Source organism: Callospermophilus lateralis, chromosome 7, assembly GCF_048772815.1.
Source record: "Callospermophilus lateralis isolate mCalLat2 chromosome 7, mCalLat2.hap1, whole genome shotgun sequence".
Lineage (NCBI taxonomy): Eukaryota > Metazoa > Chordata > Mammalia > Rodentia > Sciuridae > Callospermophilus > Callospermophilus lateralis.
The window spans coordinates 45,170,800-45,195,389 of NC_135311.1; the positions used below are offsets into that span (position 1 = coordinate 45,170,800).

Consider the following 24,590-nt stretch of genomic DNA (forward strand, 5'->3'; position numbering starts at 1 on the left):
CCAGTCACTCAAGTCCTTTTTGAATGTGGAGGGGATCTGTTCTCATTATTGACTGCTGCTCCAAATCAGTAAATTGTCCTGACCCTGTTAATATCTCTTCCGTAATGTCAGTCCCATGTCTCCAGTTACTTTCTGCCTGCTCAGTGTAGAGATCCATGCAATTAGATCTCCACAGCAAGTAATCCCCTCTAGAAAGACATCCTTTAGCTAGTGTGACCCAGTCAGGGGGAGGCAGAGCCTCACTACAGACCAATTCAATAAGACTTTGAACCAAAGGCAAGTTGGGGCCCTATGTGGAACAGGCAAATTTTAATTCCTTTAACGTTTTAAAAGGAACAGCAGCATGAATTAAAACTCGTTGGCTTTGATCATTTATCTGTTCAAAAATTGGAAAGAGTTTGGGCGGGGGCTGGGACTGAGTTCTGGCCACTTACCTGGCATAGGTGAGACTCTGGGTTCGATTCTTAGCACCACAATACAAATAAAAAAATAAAGGTCTATCAACAACTTAAAAAATGTTTTTAAAAATTGGAAAGAGTTTAAATCCTGCAATAGCTTCTCCTACCTGTATGGCGGTCCTGAGACCAGCTTAGAGTGGAGTAAGGTTTGTGATTGTCAATGCAGAGAAATCAAGCCTCAGTCTCCCTTAAAGGAGAGGAGGAACCCCCAATAGATGGGGAAGGACTATTTAAATGTAAATTGCTGAGGTTCACTTTCAACCCAGACTCCTCCTCTGACTTAGCCTCCTCCTCTGAAACTCCTGGTGCAGAATTTCCCCCTTCATCTCATTGAAATTTGATCTTGGCTATTTCCCTGCATAGTAGGCATCCTGATCAATGATTTTTCCTTGTGCATTTTAAACTCTCTTCCTTGACTCTGGTCTGCTAACAATGGGACAGGTTTAGATTTTGCCCTGAGGCTTTCTCTCTGAGGTTTACCAGTTACAAAGTGGACATGACTTTATTCTGCCCTTAGTCTTTCTTCCTGCCTTTGGTACACTACATTAGCTACAGATAGAGAAATCCTTCTTGGAGCTGGGAAAGGATGCTTGCCATGTCCTATACTTCTGGCTGCATCTATAAGTCCAATGTGTAAGTCTTCTGATGATGCCTGGCCAAAATCTTGGTCTGAATGTAAACACATTTCTGTTGCTGTCCACAACATTTTTATGTTCTCAATCCTACTTCTAGGCTAGTATCTGAAATACAACCTTCAAATAGTTCCTACTGAGACTCTCCAAAGTATGCAAATTAACTGATTCCTCCTCACAGAACCATGGACAAGTGTTCCTAATTATTTCTAGAAACTGAATGAGCTGAACTCTTTGGATCTCCTTTTCTTTTTGCACAATAATTGTCTTCAGAATCATGAAATAGATTGCTCTCTTTGACCAAAGAATTCTACATTTTTATTTTTTTAAACATCTTACTCACTTTCCTCTCTCTTGGTACTTTCAAGAACCAATCCACAATGCTCTGAATATATAAGCACTCTTTTTGTCTTGGAGAGAAAGCCACACCCATTAGGTACCTTGAGTCCAGTAGGCCAGTGGTCCCTGTTCCATGTGCTACCTATTGCCCACATCCCCCGGGGACAATGGAATTGAGATCACTCTGTGTGGCTTAGGCTGGCAATGAAAAGACCACAGAAACACAGATGTACTATTTTCACAAAGTGGGGATTGGGGACAAATCTACAACCTCAGGGGTCCTCCTTCATGCCAGAAGGCAAGAGAGCTAGAGAGAGAGTGCACCCGGAACCCCTCTATTTATGAGGGAAAAGACATGCAATAGAATATTCCACCCAAATAAGGCAGAGGATAGTGTTTCAAAAGAGGTCTTGCTCAATCCCATTGGTTAACACTCAAGCCCAGACCTGAGGCACTTCCTTGCCAAGCGGAGGTAAAGGACCCTAGCTTTGCACAGTGTGTGGCATGGGATGCCCATCCAGTACCCCCATTACCAAAGGCTGAGGAGGGTGCTTAGCTCATGCTCATGGCAGCGCCCAGCAACTGACTTTTTTTGTGTGACATTTACATAGTAAACTGGAATCCACACAATGCAATCATCAGAGCCTTAGACTGCATGGCAGGTGATCTTGGAACAATTATTTATCTCTCAGACTTTGTTTATGCATCTTTAAGATCAGAATTCTTCCAACCAGGACTGGAAATCCTGTAAAAGTAAGAACAAAGTAAATACTGAACCAAGAGTAGTGCCTGACACAGTTGAGGCTCTCAATTTCTTGAATTCAGTGCTACAATCTATGTTTTGGTTGGTGATGCAAAGTACATCTGAGAGTCTGTAACTCTATAGTTCCGTTCTTTTTTATTTTATTGTTATTTTTAGATATACATGACAGTAGAATATATTTTGGCAAATTATACATGCTTGGAGTATAATTTATTCTAATGAGGATCCTATTCTTGTGGTTGCACATGTGTGAAGTTACCCTGGTCATGTATTCAAATACAGGGCTAAGAAAGTCATGTCTGATTTTATTGGTTCCTTTTTGTCACCTTGAGCTATAGTTGAATAGACTTTAGTATTTTCAGGATAATTTTTCATTTTTATTTTATAGAAGTTGAATTCTCACAAAGAGAGCCCAGTATATAATCTGTGATGTAGTTACATTTACAATGTTGTGGTATAATTACCCCCATTCACCTTGTTTCAAACATTTAATTCCTGCCTGGAAGAAAACCAAGTATATGACAAGCAGATACTGACTCTCATGCCCTCCAAGGTCCTGGCAATCACCTTTCTCCTTTCTTATTCTAAGATTTCCAATTGTTGGACATATCATATGAATTTAGTTAAAGCACATGAGAATTTTCATGTTTGATTTTATTTACTTTCCTTATCATTTTGGAGGTTCATTCATGTTGCAGTCTATATCAATACTTCATTTTTTATGGCAGAGTAATATTCAAACATACATCTGGATGGTATATATAGTTGTATATTTGCTTACATGAATGTATCTATATGTACCTGTGCTTACTCAGGCAAGTAAACATACAAATACATACACATTTGTTTATGCATTCTTCTCTTAACGGACATTTGGGTTTTCATCTCTGTTCTTGTGTGAATAGTGATGCCATTAACATTCATCTACATGTATTTAAGTATCTATTTTAAATTCTTGAGGGACTACAGCTAGGAATGGAATTAGTAGACTATAGGGTAATTCTATGTTTAATAATTAGCAAACATCAAATTATTTTCTATACTTTCTAAATCATTTTATATTCTTACCATAACTATGTGGGAGTTCTAATTTCCTCACATAATTACCAACATTTATTATCCCCCCCCTTTTTTAAATGAAGCCATTCTATTGGTGATGAAGTGCTATTATATGGTATTTGGTGGGTTTTGTGTTGTTATTGTTGTAATGGTTTTGGTTCAGGAAAACAAACTCCACGGTGGTTCACCACTGATCTTCTGCCATTTTTTTTATATAGGGACAGAGTCTCACTAAATTTCCCAGGGTGCCCTCAAACTTGCAATCCTTTGCCTTAGTCTCCTGAGTCACTTGAATATAAGCATGTATCTATTTTTAGACAGAAAGAGAGAGAGAGAGAGAGAGAGAGAGAGAGAGAGAGAGAGAGAGGAAGACATCAATTTGCCTCTAATAGAATTTCACTGAAAGAAATTTTAAGAATTGTAAAGCTGGAAGAAATAAAACTGACCCAGTATTAAGGTCTGAGATGTCAACTAATACTTTATATTACACAAATGAAGCCAGATATACTGAAAATTACTAAAACTATTGAACAAAACCCAGATGCCTATACAGAAAAAAAATCCACAAAGTATTTAGAACTATTTAATTTGTTTTAAGATATTATTTTAATCCTATCTTAATAATTTTTGTCAGAGGAGAAATGTTATGAATTAGAGAAAAAAATTAAGGAGTGTGTCAACGTTGCTTTAGATTAATTTAGGCAGAAACTGATCTTTGTTTCTCCACTTAGTTTTTAAACTTTTAATTATTTTGTCACGTCACCACTGATTAGCACCAAAGGACTGATTGTGCAATAGCCATTGGCTAAGAGCATTTGGAGACCAAGCAGGATGGGGTCACTGGTACACACTGCACCTGTGAAGAGGGAGATGATGCAGTCCACACAGTACAGGATCTCAAAGCAGCTGATGAGAAACAGGATGGTGTGCGTGTCCCTTTGTTCTGGGGAACTTCTTGGAGAAAAATGAGGGCTATGGAGAGACTTGGATCGTTGTTTATGTCTATGCAAGAGAATTATCATGTATGCGGTGGAAAGAAACATAAGACCCAGAAATAGGAGATCTCTGAATGCCATGAAAGCAAGAAAGAAGGTCCTGCTCCTGTTGCTCATGAGCACAAAGGAACAGTGCTCAGTGAGAAACAGAGGACCAGGCTGGGTCTTATTGGGAGTGGCAACAATGTAGAGGAGCAGGTTGCTGGAGAGGCACATGGTGAGGAACCATAAGAAGACAAATAGCCCCACAATGAGATTTGTGGATTTCATCTTGAAGTTGGCCCACCAGGAGCCACGGGGCTGATGGTGATGGCCTGAAGCACACTCAGGACAAAGGTGGTGCAGATGGAGAGTCCCCTCATGACCCTGTTTAGGAAGGCAAGCACTTTGCATTTGAAGTCACCAAAATGTCCTTGTTTCCCAAATGTTTGTGGACACCAAAAGACCCGGGGTGAGGAGCATGAGGATGTGTGTTAGATCCAAGTGGGTGACAGGGAGGTCAGTGAGCCTGGACTTTTTGCCCACAAGCACAGCAGAAGTGTGGAGACCAAGTAGAATGGTGTTTTCTGAGATCCCAATGCCAGCCTTGGGGTAGAAGGCATTTCTTATGGCAACATAACTGAATCATTGGTCCATCTTCATCAGGATCCTGGGAAGAAAAACAGGAGCATTTGATAGAAACAGCTTTTCATTGACATGCTTCTAGTCCAACCACCACCTTTACAACGTCTAGAATCATGATTAACAACAAATGTCTTTGTAAAGAGGACAGGGTCTTATTCTTCACCTTAATTTTAAGTTAAGGGCTGGTTTGTGGTTCCAAGGTAGAGCACTGGCCTACCATGAATGGAGACCTGGCTTTATCCCAAAGTCTAAAACGGGAAAAAGTAAATAAAATATTAATTAAAAATAAATTTTATCTCAAGCATCTGTAATTGATATCAAATCAGAGACATGGCGTCTGATAGAAGAAAAAGTTGGCCATGCACAAAAGTTAACTCAAAGTGGATCAAGGAATTTGATATCAAAGTTGGCTATGATCTACATACTGTGGGGTCGGGCTCCAAATTCCTCAATAGGACACCCATAGCACAACAGTTAATAACTAGAATCAACAAATGAGACTTACTCAAACTAAAAAGTTCTTTCTCAGCAAAAGAAACAATAAGAGAGGTAAATAGGGAGCCTACGTCCTGGGAACAAATCTTTACTCCTCACACTTCAGACAGAGCCCTAATATCCAGAATATACAAAGAACTAAAAAAATTAGACAATGAGATAACAAATAACCCAATCAACAAATGGGCCAAGGACCTGAACAGAAATTTCTCAGAGGACATACAATCAATCAACAAGTATATGAAAAAAATGCTCACCATCTCTAGCAGTCAGAGAAATGCAAATCAAAACCACCCTAAGATACCATCTCACTCCAGTAAGATTGGCAGCCATTAGGAAGTCAAACAACAACAAGCACTGGCTAGGATGTGGGGAAAAGGGTACTCTTGTACATTGCTGGTGGGACTGCAAATTGGTGCGGCCAATTTGGAAAGCAGTATGGAGATTTCTTGGAAAGCTCGGAATGGAACCACCATTTGATCCAGCTATTCCCCTACTCGGTCTATTCCCTAAAGACCTAAAAAGAGCACACTATAGGGACACTGCTACATCCATGTTCATAGCAGCACAATTCACAATAGCAAGACTGTGGAACCAACCTAGATGCCCTTCAATAGACGAATGGAAAAAAAAATGTGGCATTTATACACAATGGAGTATTACTCTGCATAAAGAAATGACAAAATCATAGAATTTGGAGGGAAATGGATGGCATTAGAGCAGATTATGCTAAGTGAAGCTAGCCAATCCCTTAAAAACAAATGCCAAATGTCTTCTTTGATATAAGGAGAGTAACTAAGAACAGAGTAGGGACGAAGAGCATGAGAAGAAGATTAACATTAAACAGGGATGAGAGGTGGGAGGGAAAGGGAGAGAGAAGGGAAATTGCATGTAAATGGAAGGAGACCCTCAGGGGTATACAAAATTACATACAAGAGGAAGTGAGGGGAAAGGAGGAAAAATATAAGGGGGAGAAATGAATTACAGTAGAGGGGGTAGAGAGAGAAGAGGGGAGGGGAGGGGGGAGGGGGGATAGTAGAGGATAGGAAAGGCAGCAGAATACAACAGTCACCAGAATGGCAATATGTAAATCAATGGTTGTGCAACTGATGTGATTCTGCAATCTGTATATGGGATAAAAATGGGAGCTCATAACCCACTTGAATCAAAGTGTGAAATATGATATATCAAGAACTATGTAATGTTTTGAACAACCTACAATAAAAATTAATTTAAAAAAAAGAAATATTAAGGGATATAAATAGGAAAATAAAAACACAAACTATCACCATTTACAGATGACATGTTGCTATAATCAGAAGATCCAAAAATTCCACCAGAAAACTTATTGAACACATATCCTGCACAGTGGCAGAATATGAAATTAACACCCACAAATTAATTGTGTTCTTATACATCAGGAATGAATCAACTGAAAGAGAAATTAGGAAAACTATTTCAGTCACAATAGCCTCAAAGAAAGTAAAATATTTGTGAATGAATTGAACAAAAGAGGAGAATGTTCTCCACCATGAAATCTACATCACACTAAAGAGATAAATTGAAAAAGACCTTAGAAGATGGAAATGTCTCCAATGTTGTTGGATAGGCAGAATTAATATGGTCAACATGGCCATATGACCAAAAGCACTGCACATATTCAGTGTAATTCCCATTAAGGTTCTAATGTTGTGCTTACAGAAACAGAAAAAGCAGTCATGAAATTCACTTGGAATAATAAGAGACCCAGAATAGACAAAGCAATCCTCAGCAAGAAATGGAAAACAGGAGGCATCACCATACCAGACCTTAACTTATATTACAGAACTATAATAACAGAACAACATGATATTGGCACCAAACAGGCTTAAAGACAAATGGTACAGAATAGAAGATAAAGAGAAGAAAACCACATGAATGCAGTGATCTCATATGAGACAAAGTCACCATAAACATACATTGAAGAAAAGATACTCTTTTCAAAAAAAAAAGGTGCTGGAAAAACTGGAAATCAATGTGTAAAAAAGTAAAATTAGACTCCTATCTCCTGTGCTGATCAAATTTTAATTCAATATGGATCAAGAATTTGGAGAAATTGCACCTACTACATGAAAATTTAGGCTCAAATCTCCAACTGATTTCTTTAACAATTCTTTTAAAACAAAAGAATTATAACCCTCTCTCAAATTAAATACAAAATGGTGCTGTGGATGTGAATAAGTGGTTGTGTGTTCCTGAGTTTAATCCACACTAACCCCTACCCCTCCCACCAAAAAAAAAGAGTAAATTCATGGGATGGTATCAAATTAGAAAGTTTCTTTACAGAAAAGAAAACAAGCAAGATGTGAAGAGAGAGCCTAGAGAATTGGAGAAAATATTTTCAACCTACACCTCAGAGAGAGAGCACTAATCATCAGGACATATAAAGAAATAAAAATATTTTAAAAAACCAGATATTCCAATTGATAAATAGGCAAAGGAAGTGAACAGGTACTTCACATAAGAAGAAATACGAATTGTCAACAAATATATGAAGATTTGAAACATTTTAAGTTCTATAAATTTACGTAAAGATAGAAATTGTTGAACTTTGAATTATTATTTCTCATGAGTTCTTCTACTTTAAAATCACTCATGTAAGATAACACATATAATATTATAAATTTGTATAAAACAAAATAAAATCCTATCTATTACATGAAAATTACTACCTGACTTAAATTTAAAGAGGTCCTGTAGCACATGAGGAAAAGTACCTCTGTCCTGGTTATGATGTGACAAGAATCAGATGTAACAATGCATTCTTCCAGTTCCTACCTAGGAGCTTCCCCTTCATTCTCTTCCACTTAGATTTTGAGCTGTGGCTTCCAAGATGAGGTTATATGGAGCAGATATCTTAAGCTCATCTCTCAATAGACTACTAATCTTGTTGCATCTGAAGTCTGATAGCATCTGTCTTGCAGAATTAGACAAGGCATCCTTAAAGGAAAAGAAAACTACTATTTCCATTCTCAGACAATGATAAACAAGCCCCATCTGGATGAAAACGTTTTTCATGTGTATCTCTAATCTTCCAAAGTGACCTTGGGTTTTGATGGGTACCAATCATAGAAAACACATCTTAGCTCACTAACATGGATCCAAATGGGGTACATCCTGCCAGAAGAGAACAAATTATGAAAAATAGAGTGTTAGATATGAAGAAATACAAATTAGGAAGATAGATTTCTCAGGTTTGTGTGCTGGAAAAAAAACTCATAGCCATGACATTCATATGTCAATAAATTTGCCTCTCAAATTTGATTTCTACATACATAAGCCAGTAAACCCAGTGAGTTGGGAAAATGAGTGAGGAATATCACAAGTTTTGAGCCACCCACAGCAACTTAGCAGGACCTTAAGCAACTAAGAGAGAACTTCTTTCAAAATAAAAAATAATAATAATAATAATTAAAAATTTTTAAAAGGCTTGGGAATGTGTCTCTGTGGTTAAGCACCCCAGGGTTCAATCCCTGGTACCAAAACAAATAAATCCATTTGTTGAGAGAAGGAAATATATACCTATCACCTGAGTCTTGCTTGGATATGGACTGGACTTATTCTCAGGTTTAAAAACACAGTCCTCATGGAACATTTCTGGTCCCACCTGAGCTGGAAGGTCATTACTCCAACCAGTGCAAATTTGAGCTTAGTCATGAGCAGGTTGTTGTGAGAAATTTGGATTAGGACTTGCTCCTTCCCAGTTTCAGAAATTAAAAAAGAGAATGATTTTCCTGTTACATGGAGCAAGCCAAATGTCTACTGCTGTGTTCACTGAGAACTCTGTCTCACAACCATATGAGCTTTGTGTATTTATCCTACAATGTGCACCCTTCTCCTCTTTGCATGAGTTCACTTGCTGAATTCCCACCAAAGCTTGACAGGTAAAGTGTTCTCATTTAATGGGTAACATGAGAGAAGTGAGATGGACAATGAAAAACCCATTTTAGATCACTATTTCCTGAAGCACAGGTGGAGTAAAATACCACTTGATCAATTTTTGTTTTAATATGAAGGAGTCACTTGTTAGAAAACAGAGAGACAGATTCTTGGTGTAGGGAAGTAAGGGTGTGTGAGCTTCCTTGGGCATTCAAGGTACTCATTTTCTGTCTAAGGTCTTTTTTCCACTGGTCATCAGAAAGAAGGTGAGTATTGTAAGAGTGGATTTGGTTGACCTGATGTTAGGAAAAGACCATGAAAATTTCAAATGAATCATGGCAAACAGAAGAAAGGGCTTTAGTGCTGTGATATTAATTCTCAGTACAGAGGCATCTGTATCACTCATGAGGACTGATGATCTCTCAAGGTAAAAGGATAGAAAATGAGAAAGAAAGGAAAGAAATTCATGCTTGACATAAGAGTAAGTGTCTCCTACTATTTACATCCTTCTTCACTGTGGTGCATTTGATAGAATCACCAAACCAATATGATGTTCCCAAGGTGGGTACAGCATTGTGAATGGCTGCACAGCTGGAGAAGCATTGAGAAAAGCAGTCTTGGATATACACGATTATGCACACCTCCCATCCTGGGACCCTGCCTACTTCCTTTCTTCCTTCTTCCTATTGTTCATTTGGATTTAAGTCTTCAGTTGGCACAGCCCCACTTCATACATGGGAACAAGGCTTGCTCAGAGTCACTTTCCACGTGGTCAATCAGGGCAGGAATTGAGATTTGGACCAGTGTCTGCCTGTTGTGGAGACAGTGCTCAGGAGTGTCATTGGGGCCTTGAGATTTGGGACTTGAGTGTTGACATCAAGAGTAAAGAGAATTCCCCTCTGTGAACCTTCTGGGAAGGGTGAAGTATTCTGGACAGGACTCAGGGCTCAGGCTGCCCAAGGGCTCAGACTAGGGACTGCACAAGTTTCCTGTACAGCTTCATTCCAAGAGACCGGAGAAAGGAATTGGTGACACAGTTTTCTGGTTCTCTTGGCCTAGATTGTTCCTGAACCTAAGGACTCTGAATAAGAGAGTCAACAATAAGGAAATCCAATGCATCTCTTTTCTCTCTACTAGAAAAGAACAACAAAAACAAACAAATAAACAATAAAAAAAACACCTGCCAAATACTGAAATTTCTTTCTTTCACTTGAAAAGAAAAAAGCTCTGAACTGAGTAGTCTGGGCTTCTATGGTTATCCAAGCATGCCAACAGGCCCCAGACCCTCCGTATTTTGCATTCCTATTTTGTCTTCTCAAGACAGCCAACAGGGGAAGGGGAAGAAAGAAAATACTAAGAGCTAGAGGCCCAGTGGCTTTCACTGACATCTCATTGACCAGTGCATAATCATAGCTACTCATTCCTGATTGCAAAGGATACTGGAGAATGTAGTTTGTTTGGGGGGCTTTTTTATTAGTTTTGATCTATTTTTGGTTCCAGGGACTGAACCCAGGAGTGCTTAACAATGAAGTAACATCTCTAGACCTTTTAATTTTTTAGAGAGAGGGACTCACTATGTTGCTTAGGACCTACGTTGCTGTTGCTGGCCTCTAACATGGGGTCTTCCTGCTTCAGCCTCAGCAGCAGCTGGGATTACAGGGATGTGCCATCGCACCTGGCTACTTAGTGTTTTATTTATTTAGGTGCTGGGGATGGAATCTGGAGCCACACACATGTTAAGTCCATGCTCTGTCACTGAACTGCACCTCCAGCCTTAACACTGTCATTTTGAAAGGCTGGCAACACATTTTTTTTTTAATGTGGGGCTGCAAGTCACCAGTAGCTAACAAACCTCACCCTTGGTCACTGGCAGTTCCCCAAAGGGCCTGAGCACACACCCATGGAAGACCAAGGAAGATTCTGAATGACTACCAGGGATAGTCCAGGCCTCAAGGAACAAAAGAGGGTTGTGTGGGCTGAGCCCAAGTAACCAGCTGTGATGGGATGGCTGTATAGAAGAGCCAGTGCAAGATCTTGAGGGCTGACAGTGTGGGCTGCTAGTAAGGATGGACCCTGGATCTGAATGACTCCTGACGGGATGTTGAAGGGATGGGCAGGGACAGTCAAGTTGAGCTATTGTTCTTTCATATGTGTTGGGGTGGGGGGATGCAGGTACCAGGTTAGGAGGGGAAAAGGGTGAGAGCATTTGAGAGCAGAGGGATAGCCCAGAGGTCTGTGGCTGGGATACAAGATTTGGCCATACTAAATTCTCTGAGCATGTGAGTACTGAGGTGTTATTGGTACATGTGTGTCTTTGAGGGTCTATGAATGCCTCCTATGAGACTCAGTGCACATCCCAGACTGGTGAGAGGCACTGCATCCCAAGATGTTGGCAACCCCATCTTGGACTCCCCAACCTTTTGGCCTCAAGGAGATGTTGTCTGTTCCATCAGTACTGCTATGTGACTCATGTCCAGCCTACCCATGTGCATGCCATCAGTCACAAAACCCCAGCTCCACTAGGTTTCAGCATCCGTGAAAATTGACTGCCTCCCCTTCCAAGAAGGAGAAATTCACTCATAATTAGATCCAGGAATTTATATCATGCCTACCAGAAATCTCTCTTTATATATCTGTCTTTCTCGGTGTAGATTTCACTCTTGTGTGCTGTCCATTTTTGCTCCCTTCATGGTGACAAGGTGGCCTGACTCCTGACTGGGGTTGCAAGTCACCAGTAGCTGACAAACCTCATTCTTGGTCACTGGCAGTTGGTTCCATACACCCATGAGAGCTCAAGAAAGATTCTGAATGACTCCCTAAAGGCTGTGTGACCTTAGACTCCTCACTTGATTGACTTCTCTGGGCCTCTGTCAACTGGAAAACAGGGTGAGTCTTCCCAATTTCCAGTGTGTGTTGAAGGTGATGTTTGGTAGGGAAGGTGTTTCAGGCAGGGATGCAACATGAGCAAAGGAAAGATCTAGAATACTGGGAATCTCCTTCAGTGTGGATCTGGCAAGGGCTGGTGATAGGCATCCATGGCTGGAGAAGGTCCAGTGCTCACCTGTGGTTATGAACTGCAGAGGACCCAGTGGGCCCTTCCCAGAATCAGCAGCCTCAGTGTCTACACCCAAGATATTGTCACCCCCAGTTTGGCCTCCCCCACCTTCTGGCCCCAAGGAAATACTTGTCTGTTCCATCAGTATTGCCATGTGACTCAGACCACCATCACTTGTTATGAATATCCCACCTGCTAGCTGTCCATTAGGACAGATCTACCACTGGGGCCTCTGGGCAAGTCCTTTGGGATACACAGTGCCAGAAGAAGGTGAGGTCCCCCTCAGGGAAGGTGGCTTAGAAGAAGCTTAGTGTAGGGTCTCCAGGGCGGGGTGGTTCATTTCCCCCCCACCTCAGTGAATACCAAGACCCTAAGGTGTGTAAGACTAGGTGCCACATCTGATTAAGAAGCAGATTCTTTCATCCCCTACCACAACTACATGCAGCAGATCTGGCTGTGGCCAGCCTCACCCACCTGCCACCCAGAAACACTTTCCCACTTGTGCAGGGAGGATGCCTTAGGCTAGGTCTCAGGTACCCTCTTCATGCACCATGTCCTTGCACCCATGTCTCTATTGGAGTCTCAAACAACATTCCAATGGACCCAAGTTCCCTTGTGAGCCCTGTACCCAGCTTCCTGATTTCTTTGATATTCCCTAAACCTTGTTTGTGGTGCCCTTTTTACTTCTTCCCAAGGTCATGTGCATTCTCTAGCCTTTGTGTATCTTTGTGTCAATGAACACCACCTAAGACACAGAGGCTTTAGAGTTTTGAATCCAAAAACTTGCACAAGCAGTCTGGCTGGTGTCACATGCATATAACATGTCAGACATAGCACTCTCAGACAGAAGGATTACAAACTCAAGGTCAACCTTAGCAACTTAGCAAGCACCTAAGCAACTTAGTGAAACCCTGTCTCAAAATAAAAAATAAAAATGGGGGCTGGGGTTGTGGCTCTGCAATAGGGTGTTTGCCTAAGCATGTGCGAGGTCCTGGGTTGGATCCTCAACACCACATAAAAATAAATAAATGAAATAAAAGGCATTGTGTGCAACTAAAAATAAATATTAAAAAATAAATAAAATAAAATAAAAATGGGTTGAGTTTTGTGTATGGGGAGAGATAGGGGTTTAATTCCATTTTGTTGCATATGCTCTGTTCTATAATGTGTGATTCCTAAGGAACATTTGCTCCCAAGTGACCTTCTTACACTAATTATTGAAAAGAAAATTATACAAGAAACTTTTTTTTTAAATGTCTGCCTCATTTCCACCAGGTAACTATTAAACTGTAAGTACTGTCCATTTTACTAATGATCAAGGTTTGACAGAAATTCAAGGTAATGGAGGGAAAGAGTTGTGCTGATACACATGAAAGGACAAATAAACAGTGGCTCCTGTATTAGAGCTGCTAGAAGCAGGGATCAGGGCCTGTGAATCAGTTCTGACCAGCTCAAGGTCCTCACTGTCCTCGCAACTGTGTTTAGTAGAGGTGGACACAATCAGGGACAGTCAGGAGCTTCCCTGACATTTCTTAGCAAGGGTTAGCAGGAAAATGTTCATTTTGAGTGCTAGAATGACAAGGAAAGAGTTACAAGTGACTGACCTTCAAGTTCCTCATGCTGTGACTAATCTGAAATCTGCCAAAGCTGAAAAAATTACCTCCAGACACAAGTGTGGCTCATGGGCCTCTCGGACGGGTTTTGTCTTTAATGAAGGAAACATACTGCTGTATATTTTGTATGGCTCAAGTGAGAGAGGTGGAGACATGGACTACAATAGGGGACAATTTGAGGACCTAAAGATATTAATGGCAGTAGAAATCACCAAAATGAAGAGAAAACTTTCTTCTTCATGGAGGAGGCCTTTAACCTATCTTCATGCCCAACCAGAGAAACTCCTCAGTCATGAATTCTCCCTTCCCTCATTTCCCTTCCTTCTTCCTACTTACCTCTCACCATTGCTCCCTTCCTGGATTTCTTGCTAGGAGAAGATGTCCCACATCACTCTCCATATTTTCTTCTCAAGTGTAAGGCATTTAGAAATCAAAACTGCCTCTGAGGCATATTCATTGATATAGGGGTGTCATTACATGGAACTGACATATCTGAGAATGTAAATATGACATTAGTTATTTTTGTTTGGTCACTTTATTGTATTCCAGGCCAGGACTCTTTGGCATCAGTAGAAGAGCCCCTCAACTTGTTTGCTATGAATTCTATGCAAATAATTCCCAAGTGTACTCTGACCTTGGAAAGCGAGAGCTACATGTAAAAAGTTTTCATCCAGATGATGCTTATTTACCATTGTCTGAAAATGGAAGAATGTATTTTTTTTCCTCTGAGGACTCCCTCCCTGCCTACAGCAAGACAGGTGCTGTCAGACTACAGATGCAACACCAAGATTATCAGTCCATCGAGAGATGAGCTAAAGCTGTCTGTCCCATAAAACCTCATCTTGGAAGCCTCAGCTCTATGGATAGAGGAGGCAGAGGAGACTGCATTGTTAGCACTGGAGGGATGCACTTTGAAGTCTGCCTCTTACTACTTCAAATCCAGGCACAGGTATTTATTTCTAATGTGCTACAGCACTTCTTTGAATTTGTATATGATTTATCTGAATTTTCATTCTATCATTTTAAAATTCATAATATTGTTATTATTTATAATATTACAAATATTTTTATCTTACATGAGTAATTTTTTTCACCATAAAGACTCACAATTTATAATAATTTAAAAGGCCAGCAATTTCTAGTGTTATATTATTTTCCAGAACTTAAAATATCACTAAACCTCACTAAACTAAAGCTCACAGACTCATCTGCTAAAAAATATTTATAATATATCTTATTTTGAGTAGAAACTTCCAACAAAATGTGTAGTGTATATTTATATGAAAAAAAAGACACTGCATTCTTTCAAGTAGTCCTTGGTACACTACATAAGAATTACTTTATCTTCCACTTTTTTGCACATAGATATTCAGTGGAGGTGCATTTATGCATTTTAAATTGTCCTAAAGATGCAGGGAGACAGGAAAATAATACAATAAACAAGTTTGTAATAAAATAAAACATACTATACTATATACTACATATAGTAATACTATACTATGGGTTGGCATATTGAAAAATTTCTAGAATTTTTCTCTTCTCCCAGCTGTTCTATGAGCTGTAGTTATTCTTTACTAATGATAATCATTAATAAAGTGAATAGAATTTGAGAAGATTTTCAATTAGCAGAATGAATTGTGCATAACTTTCCTATGCATATAAACAAAAACAAACCAGTGAATCTTAAATCAAGTAAATCCACAAGAATAGGTTTCTAATAGAATAAGCTATATTCCATGCTTTTATAATTATATCAAAATGGATTCTACTCTCATGTATATAACTAAAATGAACCAATAGTAACATTTTTACTTATATTAAATATATTAATGCTTCTAGAATTAAAATGACAAATTCCTTTGTTATAATTGCACTGAATTTCTAGTAGTAAAGAGAGCAGATTATAATAATATACAGAAAATGTCTTTTATCTTTTTAAGACAATTTTTTCTCTTCTAAAATATTTTCCACCACTCCTTCCACCCAAATTTTGACTAATCATATTCTGAATTGAAAAATTCCTTCACAAAACACTTTCCAATTAGTTTTGTTCCAGTCACTGAATTACCACAGACTTCACGTTTACATGTTCATTAAAGTAAATTAAGCAAAATCTTCAGCAATTTGTGATTTAGTAGAAGGAAATGGTGACTGGATTATAATACTGAAGACCGTTTACATCCTAGTTTCCACATATCTAAACATGGCCATTGATAGGAGCATGACTTAAATTTGGAAACTTGTTTTAAATTTTTTAAAAAGATTTTTTACATTGTAGTTGGATACAATGCTTTATTTTACTTATTTATTTTTACATGGTGCTGAGAATCAAACCCAGTGTCTTGCACATGGTTGGCAAGTGCTCTACTGCTGATCACAACTCCAGCCTTGGATTCAGCTTTTTGATTAAAAGTATCTGAAGAGCCTCATCCTGATGCTATTTTATTGGTACACCCCAAGATAGTCTCTTTGCCTTGCCATGACTGAAACTCTTGTGTTTCTGCATTAATGTTTATGTGTTTTGCCTATATTTCATAAGTATTATGTCAAGGATATGGAATCTCAATAACTCTGCCTTTGATTAGAAAGTTATTTGGATAAAATTTGAGAGTATAATAGAAATTGCATTATGTATTCCATCATTCTCACTGCTCATATGGAGACTCTGGAAGGAGTTATAACTACTTTCACAATGTCACACAGATCAAAAACTGTAAGTCCTGAGATTAAAGATTAATGAGACTGAGTGAGATGCCAGAATTAGAGTCATGGTCCTGCTATTCAATGTGCTGTTTACCATGTATTAAGGTCTGTAAACAAGTCAGATTGGCACCGTTATTTTGCCAGCTGGCAACCATGTACATCTGAAAAATCAAGTGAAAGACAATTGATGTCAGTTCCCACTTCTGAGCAACTAAATTACTCTTAGTACCTGACTGAATAATTTGTACAGGACATTCCTAGTAAGGCATCCCCCATTACTATTGAGATAGCAGGGCTATTTTCTCTAACACAAAAGACTTATGAGAATGAAGACATACTGTGGTATTACTTACAGGGATAAGAACTGTGAAGGAGATTCTACCAACTGTGTCCCTTTATTTCTGGAATAGATATGGAATGTGAAAACATCTATATTTATTGCAGGTAGTAATTTGAAAGTTTGAAGAAATAACTGTACAATACTAACAGATTCCAAGGATAAAATTTTGCCAAAGAAATCCAATCATGCATAGGCATTTCTTAAATATGGTAGGAAATCCTTAATATACCATATTTACACTCCACACTAAGATTAGAGACAAAAAGTTATGAACAGTATTACAGTGCTTCATATGTGTCAGACACCTATCTAATTACTCACTCCAAAAATGCTACAAGGAAAGTGTAAGCTGATTGCCATTTGCCAATGAAATCAATTGAAACCTAGATGAAGTGAAAGTGTTCCCCCAGCTAATAAATGATGGGCTTGAGATAAATAAAAGTCATAGGAGAAGAGCACAGAAATTACTAAATCCCTTAAAATTCTGCACTTGAATGATCCATGGGAACAGGCTTGTTGGTATGATTTCCCTGAAGGATTCTGATTTCTGCTTATCCAAACTTTACATCCAGAGCTTATGGTAAATAAATTTTATGTAAGCCACAGTGTTTCAGATATGGCACATGCAAGCCAGAGAAGGCAGTATCTTCACATAGAGAAAGCTGCAGGGAAGATGGAAAAGCAAACAAAATCTCACCATTAAATAACATGATTTATGCTACATCAGAAAACATGGTGTGTACAGGTTCAAAGAGAGGGGTGAAATCTCAGCACTTCCAAGTGATGAATGGGAGGTATGCAAAATCATTATTCAGAAGAATGCACTATGCTTAAGGTGAAATTTATTCTTTACGCATTTTTTACTTACTTTTTCTTTTCTCTTTCAGTGATGTGCATGGAATCAGGGCTTTATTTCTGCTAAGCCAGCACTCTACCATGGAGCCACCACCAACCATTGATTTGAAATTAATATTAAGACTAAGAGCCTACCCTACTCACAAAGATTTTTGTTGTTTTGTTAAATGATAATTCTAGAGATTGTAAGGGGTTGTAGAACTGGAAGCATGGCAATGAAAAAGGTGTTGCTCTCCACTGCCCCTGTTTTCTCCCCAGATTCCCCATGAAGATGGGCCAACATTTCAGTTATGTTGCCCTAAGAAAAGCTTTCTATCCCCAGGCTGGCATTGGGATCACAGCTAAGACCATTCTGCTTTGCCTTCACATTGCCACGGTCTTTATGGGCCACAAGCCCAGGCTCACCGACCTCCCTGTCACCCACTTGGCCCTAACACACATCCTCATGCTCCCCACCATGGGCCTTTTGGTGTGTACAGACATTTGGGAAACACAAGACATTCCAGGTGACTTCAAATGCAAAGTACTTGTCTTCCTGCACAAGGTCATGAGGGGGCTGTCCATCTGCACCACCTGTGTCCTGAGTGTGCTTCAGGCCATCACCATTAGTCCCAATGGCTCCTGGTTGGCCAACTTCAAACTGACATCCACAAATCCCATTGTGGGGCTATTTGTCTTCTTATGGGCTCTCACCATGACCCTCTCCAGCAACCTGCTCCTTTGCACTGTGGCCACACCCAATAAGACCCAGCCTGGTCTTCTGTTTCTTACTGACCACTGTTCCCTTCTGCTCATGAGGTACAGACACAGGAGCCTCTTTCTTGCCTTGGTGGCATTGAGAGATCTCTTATTTCTGGGTCTGATGGTTCTTTCAAGTGCATACATGATAAATCTTTTGCATAGACATAAAAAACAAGTCATGTCTCTTCATACCTGCAGGTTTTCTCCACAAAGATCCCCAGAAGAAAGGGCCGCTTACACTATTCTGTTGCTCATCAACTGCTTTGAGGTCTTGTACTGTGTGGACTCCATCTTTTCACTGACTGTAGTCATGACATAGACTGGTGACACCATCCTGTTGTGTCTTCAAATTCTTGTGGCCAATGGCTATGGCACCATCAGTCTTTTGGTGCTGGTAAGTGCTGACACACACATAATAAAAGCTGTGCAAACCAAATGGAGAGAGAAAGTTCAGCTTCTGGCTAAACTGATGTAAAGCTACTTTGCCACTTTCATTAAAACTGTTTTCTTTAGTTTATAAAATTTTCCTTCTGGAAAATAAATTATTAAGATAGGAATAAATTTTTTTGTTAGAACAAAGTAATCTAAATACTTAGCAAATACCTTGGGAATAATATTCTGTTGTATGTACATCTTGTTTTAAGTTATTTACATTAATTGTCACTATACTTGGCCTCCTTAGCATATTATAAACTATTATAGTTTCCTTTTACTTTGGATCTCAGACGTTTACACTGGGTCTATTTCCTTTCTTCCTGCATTGCTGTTCTTTAAAGTTTCTTTCAGTGAAATTCTATTAGAGGCTCATTGATGCTTTTCTCTTTCCTTTTGTCTAATAATATGTGCATGTTTATATTCAAGCTACTCAGGAGACTAAAGCAGGAGAAATGGAATTTCAAGGGCACCCAATGTGATTTAGTGAAATTCTGTCTCTAAGTAAAAATTAAAAGGGCAGGAGATGGAGCTCAGAGGCAGACCACCAAGGTGTTCAAAACCACAACAACAACAAAAACACAAACACCATGAGACTGCACTTCTTGACCAATAGAAAGTCTCCACTAAAAAAAAAAAAAGAAATAGAAATAATTGTTGGAAACCATGTGAAGAATTTGAAAGCCGTATACACCTTCAGTAAGGATATAAGGTAATTCATTGAGTATTGAAAAAAATATGATGATTGCTAAAAATGTGAAAATAAAATTATCATATGACCTACCAGTTCCATTCTTAGCTATATTCCCCGAAGAATTAAAAACAGATATTCAAACACTTGTGCATATATGTTAATAGCAGCACCATTTACACTAGGAAATAGATGAAAATCCAAATGTTCATCAAGAATGGATAAATACATTTGTGTGTGTGTGTGTGTGTCTGTGTGTGTGTGTATATATATATATATATATATATATATATATATATATATATATATATATATAACAAAAGTTGTGCAAACCAAATGGAGAGAGAAAGTTCAGCTTCTGGCTAAACTGATGTAAAGCTACATTGCCACTCTCATAAACACATTAACCACATACGTATAAGCACATGTTCATAGATATATTTATGAACAAATATAAAATGATATATAACATCCATATACGTGTTTGAATATTACTGTCATAACAAAAGAAATACTGATACAGAGTACAATGTGAATATATATCTCAATAATATTAAGCAAAGTAACCAAAATCGGATATGAAAAGTCACATAGGCTATAACTACATTGACATAAATATTAAAAGACTGGAAGTCACATAATCAGAAAAGAGAAAGGTGGTTGCCAGTGGCTGGGAGGGCATCAGAGGGTGAGTATTTGCTAACAGATATATGGTTTTCCTCCTGTGATTGAAATGTTTAGAACAAGGTAAATCTGGTAATTCTACCACAGCATCCTATGAGAATTTAACCTCAATAAAACATAAGAGAAATCCCTGAAGACATAAAAGTGATAGAAAAATCTCAAGGTGATAGAGAGGAACTATGGAGTTACTGGCTCCCACAGGAACTCTGCATCTCCAACCTGAAGCATAGAGGGTAACACTGGGTTCCAGAAATCAAGACCCAACTATGTGTCAGGCACTCTCTTTGCTCATTAGTTACTTTGTCCTTATCTTTCCAGTATCTTGAGTTCTGTTTGGAAGAATCCTGATCTTACAGATGAGTGAACTGAGTCTGAGAGGTGAGTGATTGTTCCAAGGTCTCCTGCCATGTGGACCAAGGCTCTGATGATTAATATGTGTGACTTCCCATCTACTATATATCACAATATAAAGACAGTCAGTGGTTGTTTTTGGAAGAAAGAGGAAAAAAGAGGAAGAAATTACACAGGGCTGCCAGAAACCTTCTGGCTGTATATAAATGTTAACTATCTTGAATGTGGTGATTGTTACATTGGTAAGTAGTTATGTCAAAACTTAACAAAATATGCATTAAATATGTGTAGTTCATTGTATTTTAGTATTCCCTAAATAAGGTTGTTAAAAAAATTGAATTAAAAAATAAATAAGCTCCTTAACAAATAAAAAAATAGGGGTTATACATTTGGTGAGTAAGCATAGGAAAAGATGCTCAATATTATATGTCATTAAGGGAATGCAAATTAAACACAATTCTAAGAATTTACAATATTTAAAGCCTGACAATATCAAGAGCTCTCAAGGTTGAAGAACAAGAGGAACTCTCATACATTGCTGGTGGAGTCACAGAAATGGACCATCACTCTGGTAGACAGTTTTATGGCTTCTTAAAAATCAAAACATAGAGTTAATATGGCCCAAGAGTCATATTCCTAGCTGTTAAACGAGTTAAAAGATTGTATCCACACAAGAACCTACATGTAGATACCCACGGCTTCTCCATTCATGATTGCCAAGAACTGGAAGTAAATAAGATCACCTACAGTAGCTACTTCCTAATATTAATGAAAACATTGACACATCCATACATTGGAGTGTCATTCAGAAATTCAAAATAGAGGGCTGGGGTTGTGGCTCAGCAGTAGAGCACTCACGTAGCATGTGTGAAGCCCTGGGTTTGATCCTCAGCACCACATAAAACTAAATAAATAAATTAAAGGTATAAAAAAGAAGCAAAATAGAAGAAAGAAAGAAATGCACTACTAAACATGAAAAGATGTGGAATCACCAGGGGAAACATTCTACCTAAAATCCTACATCTGTCTGCTTCCAACTCTTATGATATTCTAGAAAAGTCAAAACAATAGACAATAAAAACATTAAAGGTTGCCAGGAATACAGAGGGAGTAGAAGAGGATGAAGGGGGAAGTACAGGGATGTTTTGGGTGGCAAATCTATTCTGTATGATGCCATCGTGGTGAAAACTAACATTATACTTTATAGTGTTCACAGAACAGCAACATGAGTATTTTAATACATAATTAAATATTACCATCAGATGGTAATATTTAATTATGTATTAAAATATGTAATAACGGGGTGGTGGGGCAACAAAATGAGAACAGAGTACTATATGTTTTCTTTTTCTGTAAATCTGTAACTCTTCCTAAAAATAAATGCTATTGATTAAAATAATCAGAACAGCTATGGGGTTTTCCTAAAGCCTTCTACCCTCTGCCCAAGGATTGGTCTTCAACAATGAACAAAGGGGCCTTTGTACTGAGAATTAACGAGTTACAACATTCTTGCCTTTTTAGTATATTTCCCTGTGAGGTTTTACCTGTCCTTTTTTGTCACTAAGTCAAGAAAATATATTTTTTGCAATTTTTATCCTCTTTATTATATAACAGTGAACCAGTACCTTACATCTATAAGATACTCATCCATCAATCAATAAGGGTTATGCATCCCTCTGCTCCATAAGAGATTCTTCCACTACTAAGGTAAAGATGCTCTAAAGGAATTTTGCCACACTAATGCCTGAAAAAAAATGATTTAAGATAGTTTTGTTTAAAAAGTTAACCTCACTTCTAATATGCTCCATATAAAATGACAATACTTTACTTATGCACCAAAACTCTGGTTGGAATAAGTAAAGATAATTCGTGTAAAGAGATTCTAAAGGGTGTGTAGGTTGGTTCCATGGTTTAGCTATTGTGAATTGTGCTGCCATAAACCTTGATGCAGCTTTCCTACACTGTGGCCACACCCAACAAAACCAATCTGGTCTCCTCTTTGTCACTGATCATTGTTCCTTTCTGCCCATGAGCTACATACACAGAAGTTTCTTTAGTTGTCTTGTGGCATGCAAATATATCTTCTATGTGGGGCTTATGGGTCTTTCAGGTAGATACATGGTAATTCTGTTGTACAAATGCACAGTGGGTCCAAAATCTTCACAGTCCGACATTCTCTTTCAAACGCTCCCCAGAACAAGGCCCACACATACCACTCTTCTGCTTTTCAGCTGACTTGTCATTCTGTACTGAGCAGACACCATCATTTTATTGTTCACAAGCTTGACATGGACTAGCAACTCCATCCTGATATGTATCCAGGTGCTTGTGGTCAATGGCTATGGCATGGTCAGTCCTCTGGTGCTGATCAGTGCTGATACAAAAATTATAACAATTATTAAAAACCACATGGATTTGAGCTGGGGTTGCTTGTAGCTCAGAGACAGAGCACTTTCCTAACACATGTGAGGAGCTGTATTTGATTCTCAGTACCATATAAAAATAAATAAACACATTTTTTCTATCTGTAATTACAAATATTGTTTTTAAAAAAACCATATGGTAGAAGAAAGGGTCAGCTTCTGACAAAACTTATCTAAAGCATTTTCCATTCTTATTAGAACAAGCTTAAATATTTTGCAGAATTTTTTTCTATGAAAAATATTGTTAGGATTACAAATGATGGTCATTCCAAAGTACTCTATCTGGCTAGCAAGATATTTCTTTGTCTTAAATCCATTTCAGTGTCCTCATTAACATGCATATGAATTTTCAGGTTTTTTTTTTATTTTGCATGTCACATCTTTATTCTGAGATTATTTACTTTCTCGTGCACTATATTTTTTGATAATGCTTTCAGTGAATATTCATTAGAAATATGTTTTGCTTTAGGTCTAGCATATCAAAATTGTACACTTTGTTAAAATATATAATAGCAGTCAGGCCTGGGCATGCTCACCTATACTTCCAGCTACTTGGGAATCTGAGACGAGAAGATCACAACTTTGAGGTCCAGGTGGACAACTCAGTGAGAACCTGTCGCAATACAAAAATGAAGAAGGTCAAGGGAAAAAAGCTCACTTCTAAACCACCCTGAGTAAAATCCTCTGTACCCAAAGTAAATAAATAAATGAACAAGACAGCACCTTACATTGAATAAGATGGTCATGACGTGGAAAAAAAGGAAAAATAACAGCTCTAGCAAAGAATGTAGAGAAACTGCAATCCACATACATATTAGTGAAGTTCTTAAACTCAGTGAGACTTTGTCTTTAAATAAAATATGGAAAGTGCTTGGGATGTGGCTCAGTGGTTGTGTGCCCATGGCTTCAATCCTCAGTATCAAAAATAAATAAACAAACAATAACACAATGTTCATCAACACATGAATGGGTAAATAAAATATGATATTTTGTACACAGATACAGTAAAATATTACTGTGCCATAAAGATGAATGAAATTCTGATACAGGCTACAGCATGGAAATATTGTTAAAATATTAAACTAAACAAAATCAGATGCCCTCAATTACATATGACTCTATTCATGTGAATTATGCAGAATATATAATATAAGCATGCAGAAAGATAGCAGGATAGTTGACAGGATCTGGGAGGACACAAAGTAAATGATCACTTAATGAATACTTGATTTTTTGAGGCAATTAAAAGATGGGAGCAAAATACAATGGGGATTACAACACAACACTGTATGCATTCCTAAATATGTATTGTTAAATGGTCAAAAATATGAAAATTTAAACTAAATAAAAATACACACAGAAAACAGTGGGATCACAAAGCTGTACAAGCATTCTGAAACACAATTTGATATCTTCTTA

General features: G+C 38.2%; 1 pseudogene; it reads left to right on the plus strand.

The window, feature by feature from the left end:
- The window catches only part of LOC143404235 (vomeronasal type-1 receptor 90-like), a 39,061-nt pseudogene extending 20,152 nt beyond the window's left edge, over positions 1 to 18,909 (plus strand).
- Positions 18,910 to 24,590: the final 5,681 nt, after the last annotated feature.